General features: G+C 38.7%; 1 protein-coding gene across 1 annotated transcript in view; it reads left to right on the top strand.

The window, feature by feature from the left end:
• The first annotated feature begins 273 nt into the window (after positions 1 to 273).
• LOC130914604 (myelin basic protein-like) overlaps positions 274 to 14,653 on the top strand; it is an 86,770-nt gene continuing 72,390 nt past the window's right edge. The window contains exon 1 of the mRNA XM_057833964.1: positions 274 to 637. The gene's annotated coding sequence lies outside the window, so the exon portion shown is untranslated. The remainder of the gene's footprint in view (positions 638 to 14,653) is intronic.

Raw genomic sequence — 14,653 nt, 5'->3', positions numbered from 1 at the left:
AAGCATGAAGCAATGCAGAAGAAGCATATGCCAATTTTCATGTAACCTTCGCTACACTTAAACCTATCAACACACATAAGAGTCAAAAGCGTTTTGCTTCAGTCTTTCCAGGTAGTTAAGTACAGGCAGTGCTGGCATGACATTTAACTTAAATACATACATCATTGTTACAGGACCCGATACAACTTTTTAGGTCATGTTTTTTTTAAATTTTTTTTTAGATCATTGTAAACACACACGCGCAGACAGTCGAGGTAAGCCATCAAAGTCATTTAATGCATGCAATAGAAAATTATTTTGGCTGAGTAAATTTTAAACCCCTCCCTACCATTTACACATTATTCCACGATAAACCTGCACCGACGTGTTTCAGCCGTCAATTCTTGCCCGAGCTGCATTCCGCCCCACCCCTTGACGCAAATCTCATCATCACTACCAGCGTACCTAAATCAGGAAGCGTCGACACGCACCGTTTCATTTTCCACCTTGCATTTCCGTACACGTTTTAATGAGAACAGCGTCAAGGGAAAGAGGTAAACTGTTGACATTTTCCATGTTGACAAATACCAAGGATCACTGACAGGACTGACGGCGGGGCTGAACTGTGGATGCAGTTGACGGTCGACCCGGAGAGAGGGTATGTGCACGCCAACCCTGGTGTTAGCAGCTCAATAACAACTGAGATATAGTAAAGTGAGCACACGCCGCGATGGCATGATTATATCAATCTAATTTGTTTGTATGCTGCGACTGAAACATAACTGCTCGAGTGTGTTGAGGACGAAGAGCAAATCAGCCATCTCTGCGTGTTTACTATACTCTGTCTACGTAGTGTTTCGCAACAAATCATGTTCTCTATGTCGTTTTCAAATCTTTTGTTTTAAATTAAATCTTTTGTTTTAAATCACATAAATTATTTCCAGATTGCTGCCAATAATATGAAATCTTCAATAATCCCCCCTTTTCTCACACACCTTCAAATTTATCAAATAAATACGACGACCACATTCTACTTGGCTCGTGTGAAATCGTGCAATCACGGTTCACAAATCTTATAATTCAACTGCAATATGACAACTTAACTTTAAAAGCGCTATGGAGAAAACCCCAGTGACATTTATATTTTTATATGATACGCTTCTATTCGGTTTACATGTAACCTTGAAAAGTGCTCCTTTACTGTATTTTGGATATGATACATCACACAATCATTAAATTCAAGCCTGTATAGTTTGATAGATGCTTTTCTTGTAGACTATATACTGAAGATTTAAGGTGTAGTACAAATGTTTGTGGTCTCAATATGGATTATTTTGCATTTTGATTCCCAAATTCACTTCATCTTATTTAAAGTAGCTTGTCAGTGGCTACCAAGGATTTAAAAAATAAAATACAGTGTCACTATGAATGCTGCTAATTGAAAATACACTTACTACCCGACTACGATAAAGTGAACATTTTGTAATCTATTTACTGTCTGGGTCAATGTTTTCAACATAAACAAATCATTCAGACAGTCTATGCATGCAAGCATTCTGAAGGGATCATTATTTGATTAATCAATATTCTAATGGCAAAATGAAAAAGTTCAACACAGAGGTGTGACACCCACCTGACAATGCGATGCACAGCCCCTTTAAGACATACGAAGAAGTCTGTTAATGTACCGGTGTAAACACATTTTTTTTTAACCCAATGAAAACTTTTAAGCCTTCTCTGTCAATCACATCATGTGATGTAATATCCAAACCAGCTGAACTTGAAAATATACCCACATTAATATCAGTTTTGTTATGTCTGTGGTTTTGACTATTAACGCCTGATGCGTCGATTACGTGGCATCAGAGTGCATTATGTGAAGTGAATTCTGTGCAGTAAGACAGAATAAGCATATATCAAAATCCAAATAATCGCTGTTAGATGGTCAGATGCATGCCAACTGCTGTTGGGATGATAGTGTCGTGGGGGATCAAGGGGGGACAGTACTCCACGAACTCTGTGGATCTCTCTAGCAGGCAGATCAATGATAGTTTTCCGGGTCATTGTCTGCACCATCACATGAAGTAATGTCTGTTACCTTAACATGCCTGCGTAGACTAGGGCTGTCCCAAACGACTAATTTTCTCCTAATTAGTAAGCCAACTATTTTTACGATTAGTCGACTAATCGAATATATATATATATATGTATGTATATATATTACTAATTTAGCAATGAAATTTATATTGACACTTATTAATTCACAAAAACATTTTGGAACACTTAAATTCTTTATTAAAGTACAAATAAACACATAAATAACAATAATGAATCACGAATAAACAATGAGATCAAATGCTGATGGCATTAAATAGTGCAAAAGAATGTAATGTAAACAGATTCAGAATACTGACTTCGCCTTTCCAACATGATTCAAAACAACTCTTGAAAAAAAAAATCTAGCATTAATATTATAGTATACTACTCTATATAATAGTATTATAATAATTATAATTATTAATTGCCAATCAGATTTTTTTAATAAAGGGTGTCATTTTAAAGCTATTCTTTGTGTAGAATCTGAATTCTGAAGTATGTGGGATTAACTCCAGAAATTGTTATTCATATGACGAACATGACGTGCTTTTATTTTGAAATGTTCACCGGAAGTACGTTCGCTACATCGCTAACCCTAAGCTTTACACTCTGCAAAAAAAGCAACTTTTAACTGCAAGTTTGCGTTTTGGAGAAGACTGCCAATATTTTATAGCAGGTTGAAGTAGGTTGTCTTTTTTGTCATTAGCCCTCAATGTAGCAATGCTAACATTTACAGTGTTTAATATAGATGTTTTTCCTTGTTTCGTATGTCCGAACTTTAATTCTATGGCGTGTTGATGACCAATAAACAGTCATGAAAGGAACTAGAGTCTTATATGCCATCAACATGCACACACAAATGCATGCACGCATGCGGCGACAAAACGCAGCCGTGAAAATGACCGCCTCACTTGTATTTATCTTAAGATAAATGGAGTCATTGCATATCTCGACAGGCTTAGCAACTATAATAAAATGTCATTGGTTAGTTAAATGGACTTACGATCTGCCAGCTTATTGTCTCCTGTCGTCTTCCAAAATTACAACTGGGAGATGGCGCTTTAGGTGTTCATTCACAGCCCACGTACAGCCATGTATGCAAGCTTGGGATTGAAGAGACAGGACAAAGCAGTGCACCCTCCTTTGTTTTGTTGAAATAAGTCCATGTTTTGGCCACTCTGGTGCGCTTTTTTGGCTTTGTGCCACTTTCCCCGCTTACATACGGAGCGTCATTCTCAACTTGTCACGCATATATTTTTTATTTGTTGTGCTCGTCGACTGCGTCGACTAGTCGGGACAGCTCTAGCGTAGACTACCTTTTTTTGTGGCACAGCACAGACTGGGTTGTTGTGAAGCAATGCTGGATTTTGATGCACCGGCAAGAAAATCCATACTAAGAAAAAACAAAAAATGAAATGCCACTCACTTGTGTAGGTGAGTCCTTTATCAGTCATAGTTTTCAAGCTGTGTCCCCTGTTTAACACAAAGAAAATAAGTTTGTTCAGTCTTTTTTTGTGTGGCCCAGAACATTAAAACTGGTGTTTGTTGTGGCCACACCATATTTTCACACATTTAAAAAAAATTTTTTTTATAGCTGATTCTTTGTTGGAAGAGAGCATGAATATGGGGAAGCAGTAATTTTATTTTACTAAAAGATAACAGTGATACATTTATCTGTTATTCACTTGATCAATAGAATAGGGATAATCACAAATAAGCCTAGTGTAGCATGACAAAAAGAAATCATGAATGTTTTTCGGATTGCAGCTTGATTCGTTGCTAAACTCTATCAGTATTGACTCATCACCCACAGACGTGGTAATAATATTTCTCCCCCTAAAACAAACAATCCCTTAAGACGGTTTCTGTACTGCGTGTAATTCACATTTTAGAAAAAAAAAGGAGATGGTGATGCATCACAAGTACATGTGAAAGAATCTCTTTGGAGTGTTATATCTCACAATCTCTTGCGAAAAATGAAAAGACACTTTTGTGTCCACATACTATGTACAGTAGTGATGATTGATGAAAAGTAACTGCATCAAAAATGATATAAACCCATATCCATGTATTATGAATTTATTGAAAAAATGTTATAAAGTATACGTGGAGATTTTTATTTGGGGGGAATTTGAACAAAGCACCATAAGCGTTAAGTAGTTTACTTGTCTGCATATTATGGACAAGCTCTTGAGTACCTCACTGACAAAGCCAATCAGTTACCGCACAAATCAATGGTGTTCAGACATTTTTTTGTATTCATAGAATTAAATTACAAAACAAGTGATGCTCTCTTTCTATGGACACAGAGCAAAGTTTAGAAAAACTAATTTATTGATTGCGGCTACAGTACATTGTGTTGAGTGATTTAATCTAAGTTAAATGTCAGATGTCAGTTGGTGGTTCCTGTACCACAATCCGTGACACTCGGGTTGAATGAAACATAAAAAGAGGCCTGCCTTTTACTCTACATCAGGTGGAGTTCATCTCATTTTCCTTTTGTTGAGTTGTGATTTCTCATCTTCTTTGGTATAAATGCAGGCCTGTATGCTGAGCGTTTTCATCAGAAGCATACGCAACGTATATGTACAAATGAAAAAAAAATAGAGGCACAAAAAAAATTTAGGAGCACATTTTTTTTAAAGCTAATAGTTTGGGCTGGGAAACTCTTGTACCTCACAATACAATACAATTTCCGATACGAAGTTCACGATAACGATGATCTTACGATATGGCGATACATTGGTCAGGAAATCATTTTAGGTCATTCTACAAAACAACTAATAGACAGGAAAAAACAAGCTCTTTTCATTCTTCTGCTGTAAATTTATCACTAGTAGACTTCCAATCCATTAGCGCTGGGAGGGTGGCAGCAAATAAACCACGTCCTCTCTCAAACGTGCCCCGCCCACTGATATGGCCGTCAGTTGCAGCCAATGCCAGGCAACGAGCTAATTTTGGGGCATTTTAGGGTCACTTCCTGTTCTATAACCCAAAATCAACAATGGGAGTCTCTAAAATCAATAGGCAGTGACTCGAACTCAAAAGGAAGTGACGTGTAACTGTAACATTAAAACTGTTCAGATCAATCGGATACTTAGATCTCCATTCTCCGTGTAAAGCAGCTTACAGGATAGGTTTAAAAAAAATAAAAAAAAAAATAAAAAAAATAAAAAAAAAGTGATCTGTGACTGTGAATGCTCTGGTTTCGAATGAACGAATGTTCACTCGCCCTTCCCAGTCTTAATGGATTGGCCATTGAGCGCTGTCAGTGGCATCCATAGAGTTAACTGAGACACTATTATGATTTTGATAGAAACATGTTGGTTCTTTTTTTTTTAAACATTGACACGTTTTTAAAACAATATCTCGATTCTTGGCATGAGCGTATCGATAACCTTTTGGGATGCAAAGTATTACGATATATGCAGTTTATATTATACACATCAAATAATGTACACATACTGTACATACACTATATTGGTATTTAAATTTAAAAAAAATTGTTGTCCCATTTCTTATAGTCAAGTCTTTGAGTACGCTTGGCTGTATTCATCCAGCAATCTACTGCAGGAGTTGGGTCAAACTACAATATACAATATATATAATATACACAAAACCGTCTTTTCCATTTTATCCATATGTGATGACCGTCAATCCTACCCCTGTGTTTCAACACATTGTCGAGGACAGCAAGGTGGCTGATGGCCAGAAATCCAAGCAGTTCTTGAACATGACACGTGCAGCTTTCCAACAGCGCCATGGTGCCAAGCAAGCTTTAACGTCATCTCCAAACGAAACACCCGTCGCTTCAAAACAAGTCGATGGACTATTTTGTTCGCCTTTGGGAAAACAGAGAAATAGGCAACTTTTTTTTTTAGAAAAACTACAAAGGTAAATGAGAAAGCCCTCAAAGCCAGTTACCTTGTTGCTAAATCCAAAAAGTCCCACACTGTGGCAGAGACATTAATACTACCTGCTGGGGATGCAAAGATACAGATAAGTCACGGTTCAGTACGATTCTCGATACGAGGTACACTGTTTTTGATTTGATTCAATACATTTAATGCTCTGAAACAAAAAATACAAGTGGTATTTTTTTTCAATGTTATTTTATTTTGCCATCATATAAACATGCATTTTAGTGCATAATATTGATGTTCTTACTTCTTACTGATCTGGAGAAATTTTGTATAAAAGTGCTGAGAACAATCTTTACCGTTTGTAGAGTGAGGTGGGGCACACTGTCTATTGCTACAGCTCTCTTAGCAGCTAGGTTTACCACATGAGCAAAACATCCTATTTGTGGTCTGAGTCCATCTGTGTCACGTACTGAATTAACAATATTTGCAGCATTATCTATAGTCACTGGTATGGATTGATTTGGCCTGCTTCAATTCAGTCATGGCAGTTTTTAATTCATCGATGTAGTATATGGACTACGTGTCCCATGATCACTCTGGGCTCACTTAGCCAATGGCATGGGACTTGGGGAGATCTAACGTAGCACATCTAGTTTGCTATATGATGATATCTAGTGTGTGCGCGTGAGTGTTGTCGGAGCATTAAAAAAGTTAACAAACGCCACAGAAGTCACATCTTTTCATTACTGCACAACACCAGCTTATGACAAACGACTTTCATAAACAGGACGAGTTTGAAGTACAGCGCTCTTAATTTGACACTCATTGTTCATCATGTAACCTTGAGGTGCGTCTCAGTGTCCTGGGGTATCCAGCTGTCTGTTGTCAAATTGAGGTTGATTGTAGCAGCTAAGTCGGTAACAATGTTTTGGAGGACTTCGTTGTAAATATCTGGGAAGACAGTGTTTTTGAAAAATGTACGACAGGGGATAGCATATCAGCAAACCCAAAATGCTGCCACACAGCGGCTCTGTACGAAGTCTTTCCTAGCTAGCCATGATTGTCGTGTCTGTTACCTCTGCCACAAACAAATGCAGCGTGCTTCACCCCGCCCTCCACGCAGTTTTGGGGAGGACAGGAGGAGGGCTGCTCGCGGGGAGGAGCTCTCTCATTTTTTCAAGGCACAGCCCTCAGTTTTCGATGCACCCCGGGCATAGTAGCGAGCGCACGCAAGATAAAATTCGGAAAATACATTTTGGGAGTTTTTCATTTGCATCGAATATTTTGAAGAGGGTGTATCGAACGGTTCAATATAAAACCGGGTATTGTTGCATCCTGCCTTCAAAGCCATTGTCGGCGATATACTCAGCCCTGATGCGGTTAACTCATTCACTCCCAGCCATTTTCACCAGAGCAAGGCCATTCGCTCCTGGCTGTTTTACTGGAATTTGACTGATTTTGCAAGGCCCACAGAAAATTCTGTTCTATTGCTATATAAACATGGAACCCACCAGAAGAAAGATTACTCTCTTCTTTCAGCAGGAAAAAAAGGAAGTTCATATCTTTTTCCATTCTTTAGAAATCAGCATTAGAAAATAGCTTAGTTTGAGCAATTTTCCAATTTCTGATGTAAAAACAGAGAAATTGAGCTTTTTGTGAAAGCATACATTTCAAACATAACTTTGACTTTAACACAGCTATTTTTTTTTTCTTTAGTTACATCCCAAACATCTGAATAATGTTTTCCTTTTGCAAAATATCATAAAGAACAAGACAAATACAGCTTTTGATAGCAAAGTAACAATTTATTTACACATAACTAACTGAGTGATGACGCTGTTGTCGCCGCGTCAGCCGGGTAAACTTTCCCCTCATCGTTGTCTGTCTCATAAAGATGGATTTTTTTGAGTCTCTGCGGGGTCTGCTCGGCGAGCCCGCTGCACTGGTGGTCCCAGTCGTTCTGCTCGGTTGTCCAGCGCCTGGCATCCCGGGTGTCCTCTCGGTTGTTCTGCTCGGATGTCCGCCGCCTGGCATCATTCCGCCAGCGCTGCGACTGTGCGGCCCGGCTGTTCGTTGCTGTTGAATCGGGTTGCGGGTCTTACCAAATGCGCTACTGCCCTCCAGTGGCCAGTTGTATTGCTTCAAAATGGATTTTCAGCTTTGTGCTTTGGAGCTCAGTTGAATCAGGACCCAGAGATGTCTTTTATGAAAAAAAAACGTAAAAGACATATAAATAGGTCTTTAGGACACTGAAACAATTAAAAATAGAACGTATTTATACGTTTTTGGGAGCAAATGAGTTAAAGACATTGCTCAAGTCCCCCTGTCTGATGATTCTGAGCTTTTGAAGCCTAACTGCTATAAAAAATAAACACGGAAAGGGACTGACATCTGTTGAAGATTCCTGTCAGGATATCGATTTTGTGCTCATCTAAACAGGCTCAAGTTTCACACGAAAGAAATATAAATATTGAGAAATAATTTTGTAATCAAATATACTGTACAGAAAGTAATTTTGGAACATTTTTGGTTTGTGGTGTGCTGCGGATTTTTTCCAACGTAAAAATGTGCCGTGACTCAGAAAAGGTTAAATAACACTACTCTAGGCCACTGATCAGGAAACTGTCTTTTGTGAAAATCATCAAACCAATTTGCAATAACGTGGAAAAAAAAAAAGTCCATTGACTGGAAGGGTTGAATAGCCTATAGTCGATTAATAAAGTAAACAAATAATGGTCTTTCATCAGCTGAATTTTGATTGTTTGCTTATGTACTCATTTTTATTCCAATGTTCTGTTCTAAAAATAATGATTTCACATCCATGTGGCTGTAACCCAGAATTTCCTCTTGCCAGAATACACTGAGCAGAGGCTTGGCTTTAGTACAACCTACTGTGGATGATGTAATCCTTACCTTTTAGTTGATGAGAGGGTTTGTGTTTTAGAATCATTACATTCCAGGTTGCATTAAACCTGATAAACACACAATTCAGCCTTCTTGTATAACACGATAATCATGTCCTTGTGTTTAATTTTATACTACATTTTTTGCCCTGTTATTGACAAAATTTCTGGAATTGAATTGGATTGGATTACTGGCATGTGAGAAAGAATTCCAGAAGTTGCAGCTTAACCTTCTCATAGTTTTTGGCCAAGGATCTGTTTGCCAGTGACTGCTTGGCTTAGAAAGCCGCAGGAATGCATCCCTCAGAATTTTATGGGGTATTTTCAACACAATCAGGCCAGAAGCTAATATTTCTTTACATTGATTTCCTTTTATGAACAAGCTTATCATACCAGTTAAGAGCAATTGTTATCCAAATTCCCTTAATTTAGGGTTTGTGTGAATGTACTGAACACGTTTTAAAAGTGCTGAAGGTTTTATATAGTGGTCCTAACATGTGTTTTTTCAACAAGTTAAACACATTACCTATAGTTTAACAGCCAGATAGCTCCTATACAGTTTTGACATTGGTATTTCACCTCATTTGAGGCACGATGGTGCTGCCAGTCGGCATAAGGCACTTGACTGACCGCATGTCCTGCCATCTGCAGCAGGAACTCACCTTGCATTGTAGCAACAGATCAGTATTTTCACTACAAATCCTTTTGAACGGGTTTAACATTCTTTTTAGGTAGAAAAATCATTTTTTCTATGATAGCCCATAGCAGTTTAAAAACATATTAATTCATTTATTTAGGAATGGTCAACAAGTGCTGTGTTGATTATGATTGTATTATTGTTTTTGTTTCTTCATGCCATGTGTTCTGAAACACGTTTTGGTATACTGTAGCTATAGCTGTTGGTAAAGTGCTATATAAATAAATGAGGGTTTAAGTTGTCACATAATAAGGATGCATCGCAAGGACTCCCCTGGGAGGAAGAGGAGGTGCCCATGCATAACGAAACAATACAAACAAATGCTTGAATTAACAGCCCATAATGTATGCACACTGGTGCCCAGACTGACACGCAGTATGTATGAGTCTCACAAAAGGCTTCGTTATAACAAATGACAACTGAAAGACTTTACTTGCCAACAAATCATATTCATGTGCTTGACAATAATTCTCTACTTTTCAATTAATTTGACTAATAATGTGCATTATTAAATTAATAAAAATGTATCTAGTGGTAAATTTACAGTTTAGAAAAAATGTCAACTCTACAGGTGCATACTGTCATTGACCAATTAATGTTTATAAAGAAATAGTTTGGTCTCCTATCTGCGTGCCCACACCTCAAATGTGAAATTTAGCATACTGTAATTTTTCACTATCTCCAGTTATACATATTTTTTATATACATACTAGGGGTGTGACAAAATGTCGAAATGGTGATATATCGTGAAACTTTGTGTCCCAAAAGGTTATCGATATGCTCCTGCCAAGAATCGAGATATCGTTTTAAAAAGGTGTCAATGTCTAAATAAATAAATAAATTAGGGCTGTCAAACGATTAAAATTTTTAACAGAGTTAATCACAGCTTAAAAATTAATTAATCGTAATTAATCCAATTAATCGCAATTCACACCATCTCTAAAATATGCCATATTTTTCTGTAAATTATTGTTGGAATGGAAATATAAGACGGATATATACATTCAACACAGAGGTTGCGCTAGACTTTTTCGTTGTCTGTCATTTTGACTGACCGGGTCATTAAAATCCGGTCATAATCTATTTTTACCCGTCATTTAAATTTTTTAAATGATAATAATGACATATTCAATAGTATTTAGTTTTCATTCATTTTTAATTAATTTTCTGTCTGAACAAGCTTAACAGACAATCCACACCGTGCCATCACACATCAAGCAGATGAATATGTAACTTTTTCTCCGCAGTGACAAAAACAGCTGACTGTGGCCCCAGTAGGTAGGCTACATATGGAACAATGAAATTAACAGTTCACCTGCTGTGGCCTGAACGTAGTCTCACACCTTCCTCCTGGTGTGCATGGACTTGAATTGCGTGCCCGCTTGTGCATAATCAAATGTCTCAAGTGGGATTGCTGCAGAGGCTATTGTCATGAGGTTTTGGACTTTTGCCTCGGACAGACGACTTCTCATGGCCGTTTTGATGTAGTTCTGGAGGCTGAATCCGCGCTCTGCGGCCACACTCTTTTTTCACCTCTTTTATCAACACCATCGGCATTTTGGGGCTTTTTGAAGAAACTTCGGACACTCAGTTGCCTTGACATTTTTCCGAGTAAGGCCAACGACGTCATTCATCAAGAGAGACAATAGCTAATTAATATGCTCACTTGCCACCCAGTGGTCTGGGGTGTGAATTGAAACCTGTCAAAATGACAGATGGACTTCTGTTTTTTCCGTCACCGTTTTGAAAAACCGGTCAACGACGGAAAATATTCAGTTAACGCGACCCCTGATTCAACATACTGTACATAAGTACTGTATTTGTTTACTATAACAATAATTCAATAAAACAATTCGCCCTTCTTGGTAATTGGCGGTGTTATGGACCGGCGATTCATGTTGGCTCGTTGTCGTCGGTTGGCTCAGTTCGTCCGATTTCCTCCTGAGGAAGACGGCAGCGTACATATAAAAACCAGGGCGTTGGATGGCTTTTTGTGGGTACTTTTGTTAACAAAACAAAAGCATGTGGGGGACGAAGCACTTGAGCCTGCGCTAACTGCGCACTTTCTCTACTCTCTCGCTCACTCTCTCGCTCGACTACTTTCTTCCTCACTGCTCAATCTGACAATGCCGGTCACATTGAAAATAACAGCGGCCCCCTTGGCGGGTGCCAGTAACACCTGCATCCACTCAACTTGCTTGTCTCGGCCCTTAGCCCTCAATATACTTCAAACGGCGCTATTGTAGTCTGTTCGCAGCAATGCTTGAGTGGGTCGTTCCGCCCGTTAACGCGTTAATTTTGACAGCCCTAAGATAAATAAAAAAGAACCAACAAGTTCCAACTCCAACCGATAAATTTTTATTATTTGTGTGGATTGTTATTGCTGTATCAGCAGCTAGTTATTGAAGGTGAAACTGATTTAATTTCATGTTTATTTTAGTTTCATTCTACAAGTGTTGATGTCATGAGCAGCTGAATAAAGTTAGCAAACCCCATGGAGGCCTGACATCGTCATTTGAACTTAACTCTCTGTCTAGCTAGGGCTTAACTCCAAAGTCTTGGCGAGGACAGTACAATGGCATCTAATACATGTTTTTGAGGAAGTTATTTTGAAATTTAGGGGGTATTTAAGGGTAGTTAAAGGGTTAATTCCAACTCTCCAATGCAGGAACGGAACTCGTTTGTAACCCGGGGACTACCTTTATTTACATTTATGGTAGTGACGGTGTAATACATTGATAAAGGGAAAGAAATGATTTATTTATTTTTTTTATTTATTTATTTTTTTTTTGCAGTGGGGTGGCATTAAAATGAATAGTGCCAGCAAGTTGTTGTTTTATCTGCATATTTTTGAAAATGTGTCTCTTAGCCATTCTGCACTTTCACCCCACTGTTATAAGTGGAGCCACTCACCCCCAGACTGAGTTTCTTTATCAATGACATGATCAGTTTGTCTGTCCGAAGTTCCACAGTGATACACACAGCAGCCATAGTACTATGATGGCAAATCTAAAGGTCAGACCGAGCTACAGTTTTGATTCTAACATATTTACAGATTTAAATAACACTTAATATGCATGTGTATGTGTGCATGTACTGTATATACTGTATGACTAATGCAGCACATTTTCAAACCAGGAAGTGGCAACCTCCAGACGGCTATTCTCAATTCTCAGTGCTCCAGATAGTTGTATGTTTGAAGGAAAAACGAAGAGTGCAGGTACTTTCATTGTGAGGCATGGTGTCACATTACACCGTGACCAATTTCAAGACCTAACATCTGCAGAACGATTTAACTTAAGAATCTGATCGCAATCAAATGAATAAAAAACTACAAATATAACACAACCAGAGCACACACTCAGTCCAAAATATCTTCAGCATAACACAATTCAAAATGTTGGAAAATGTGTATAGTTCTCCTTTACAGGGAAACCTGACTAAATTGATATGTTGGTTCTATATGCTTTAAGGTTAGTAAGATGCTTTGAAAATAACTTTCAGTTTAATATAATATTAAAAGTTTTTACTTTTTAAGTCGCAATTGTCTTTTTGGTCATAATGTAGTGACGTAAAATGGTGCCGTTGGCTGTAGCAGTCCGGTTTTCTGTAGCCCAACCATTTAGCCCTTCCAGTTGGAGCAAGTGCGAGATGAAAATAATAAAGACTGACCTAGACGGAAGTGAAAATCTTACTAAAAATGTAGACAACATGTGGGAGGAATCTTTAATTGGTCACGTTCGATGGTGTATCTGTAGTGAATGTTCACAGATTTTCAGGGGATTTTTTGGATAACATTTCAGCGCGTCTGACCACTACTTCTTATTTTCATCATCACCAACTAGAGCAATAAAGCCCGAACCCAATCTCTTCATTAAGCGTAACTGGCACAACAGTAGAACACACAACAAGCGAAAAAAAGGATTTTAATGTGACATTAAAATACGCTTTCTAAAAAAGCCAACTACAGTGTTTACTGCAGCGTCGAATGGAGATGCATGGAAAGCCATTCACTTCTTTGTTGTATTTCAATGAAACGACACAGAGCAACGAATAATTATGCCTCTTCGGCCTGAAAGGAATTGAGGCTCTTTTGTATACTTACATAATTTAAAACATGTCATTTTAGTCAGAGTTCCCTTTAAAGGCGCTTTCACACTAGGTATGTTTCGTCTGTTTTAAATGGACCAAATTTTTTTTCTCTGAAAGTCTGCTTCGTTTTGTAAATGTGAACGCGCATCCGACCTCTAGTTCCGACCAAACAAACAAACTCTGGTCCGCTCAAAAATCGTGGGTCTCGGTCCGCTTTAAGCGCACCCTGCTTCGCTTGTGGATGCAACCTGAGCAGGGTCCTCTTTTTCTACTTTATGTGCAGCGTCACAGTGTGGAATCATGATACACCAGGCTGTGACGGTACAGGCAGGGCATTCTTGGAAGCAGAAGTACAGCATGGCTGCTACTCAAACTCAACAATGGCAAGATGACAGACGATTAGCTACAGTATAGCTAAATGTCATTGTGCTGCGCTAAGCAGTTGCATTTCATACACAAAATCAAGTTCTACTGTGGCTGTTGTGTTTTGCATGCTGTTGCTTAACGTACCATGTGAGAGTGACACAGTGGCCGGGACATGCGGCGCCTCTTGGGGCGGCTGTATAGTGAGTCTCGCTCTCCTGGAAGTTGCGACAATTTGACAGTCCAAAAAGTCACAGTAGTGAGAGCGCAAGCATGTGCCTGTGTGACTTGATGTACCACGCGGTTCCCTTTCTTGATTTAATTTTCCCTTATGCATTTTTTATATACTCCAGTTCGCTCGGCATCAAGTCGGGAGTGAGAGACCCTGCCGCTGGAGGAGCAACGACTTGTTTTGCTACATTACGTGCAGCGAGCCTGCTGTGACGCTCCATTCTCCCTCCCTTCCCAGGAAGGATGTTATTCCTCTTCTATTTGTCCAATCAATGAGTGCGCCTTTTGTCCACGGGATGCTACTCGGAAAGTTTGTTTGGCATAGTGTGAATGCTGAACCTTATCAAAAATTCATGTGCAAGTCTTGCTGCGAGGTTGCTCTCCAACCGGACCCTGGTCCTCTTGTTCTAGTGTGAACGCGCCCTCAG

The sequence above is a fragment of the Corythoichthys intestinalis genome, chromosome 4 (genome assembly GCF_030265065.1).
Source record: "Corythoichthys intestinalis isolate RoL2023-P3 chromosome 4, ASM3026506v1, whole genome shotgun sequence".
Lineage (NCBI taxonomy): Eukaryota > Metazoa > Chordata > Actinopteri > Syngnathiformes > Syngnathidae > Corythoichthys > Corythoichthys intestinalis.
This window is presented reverse-complemented; position numbering and strand designations above follow the sequence as displayed.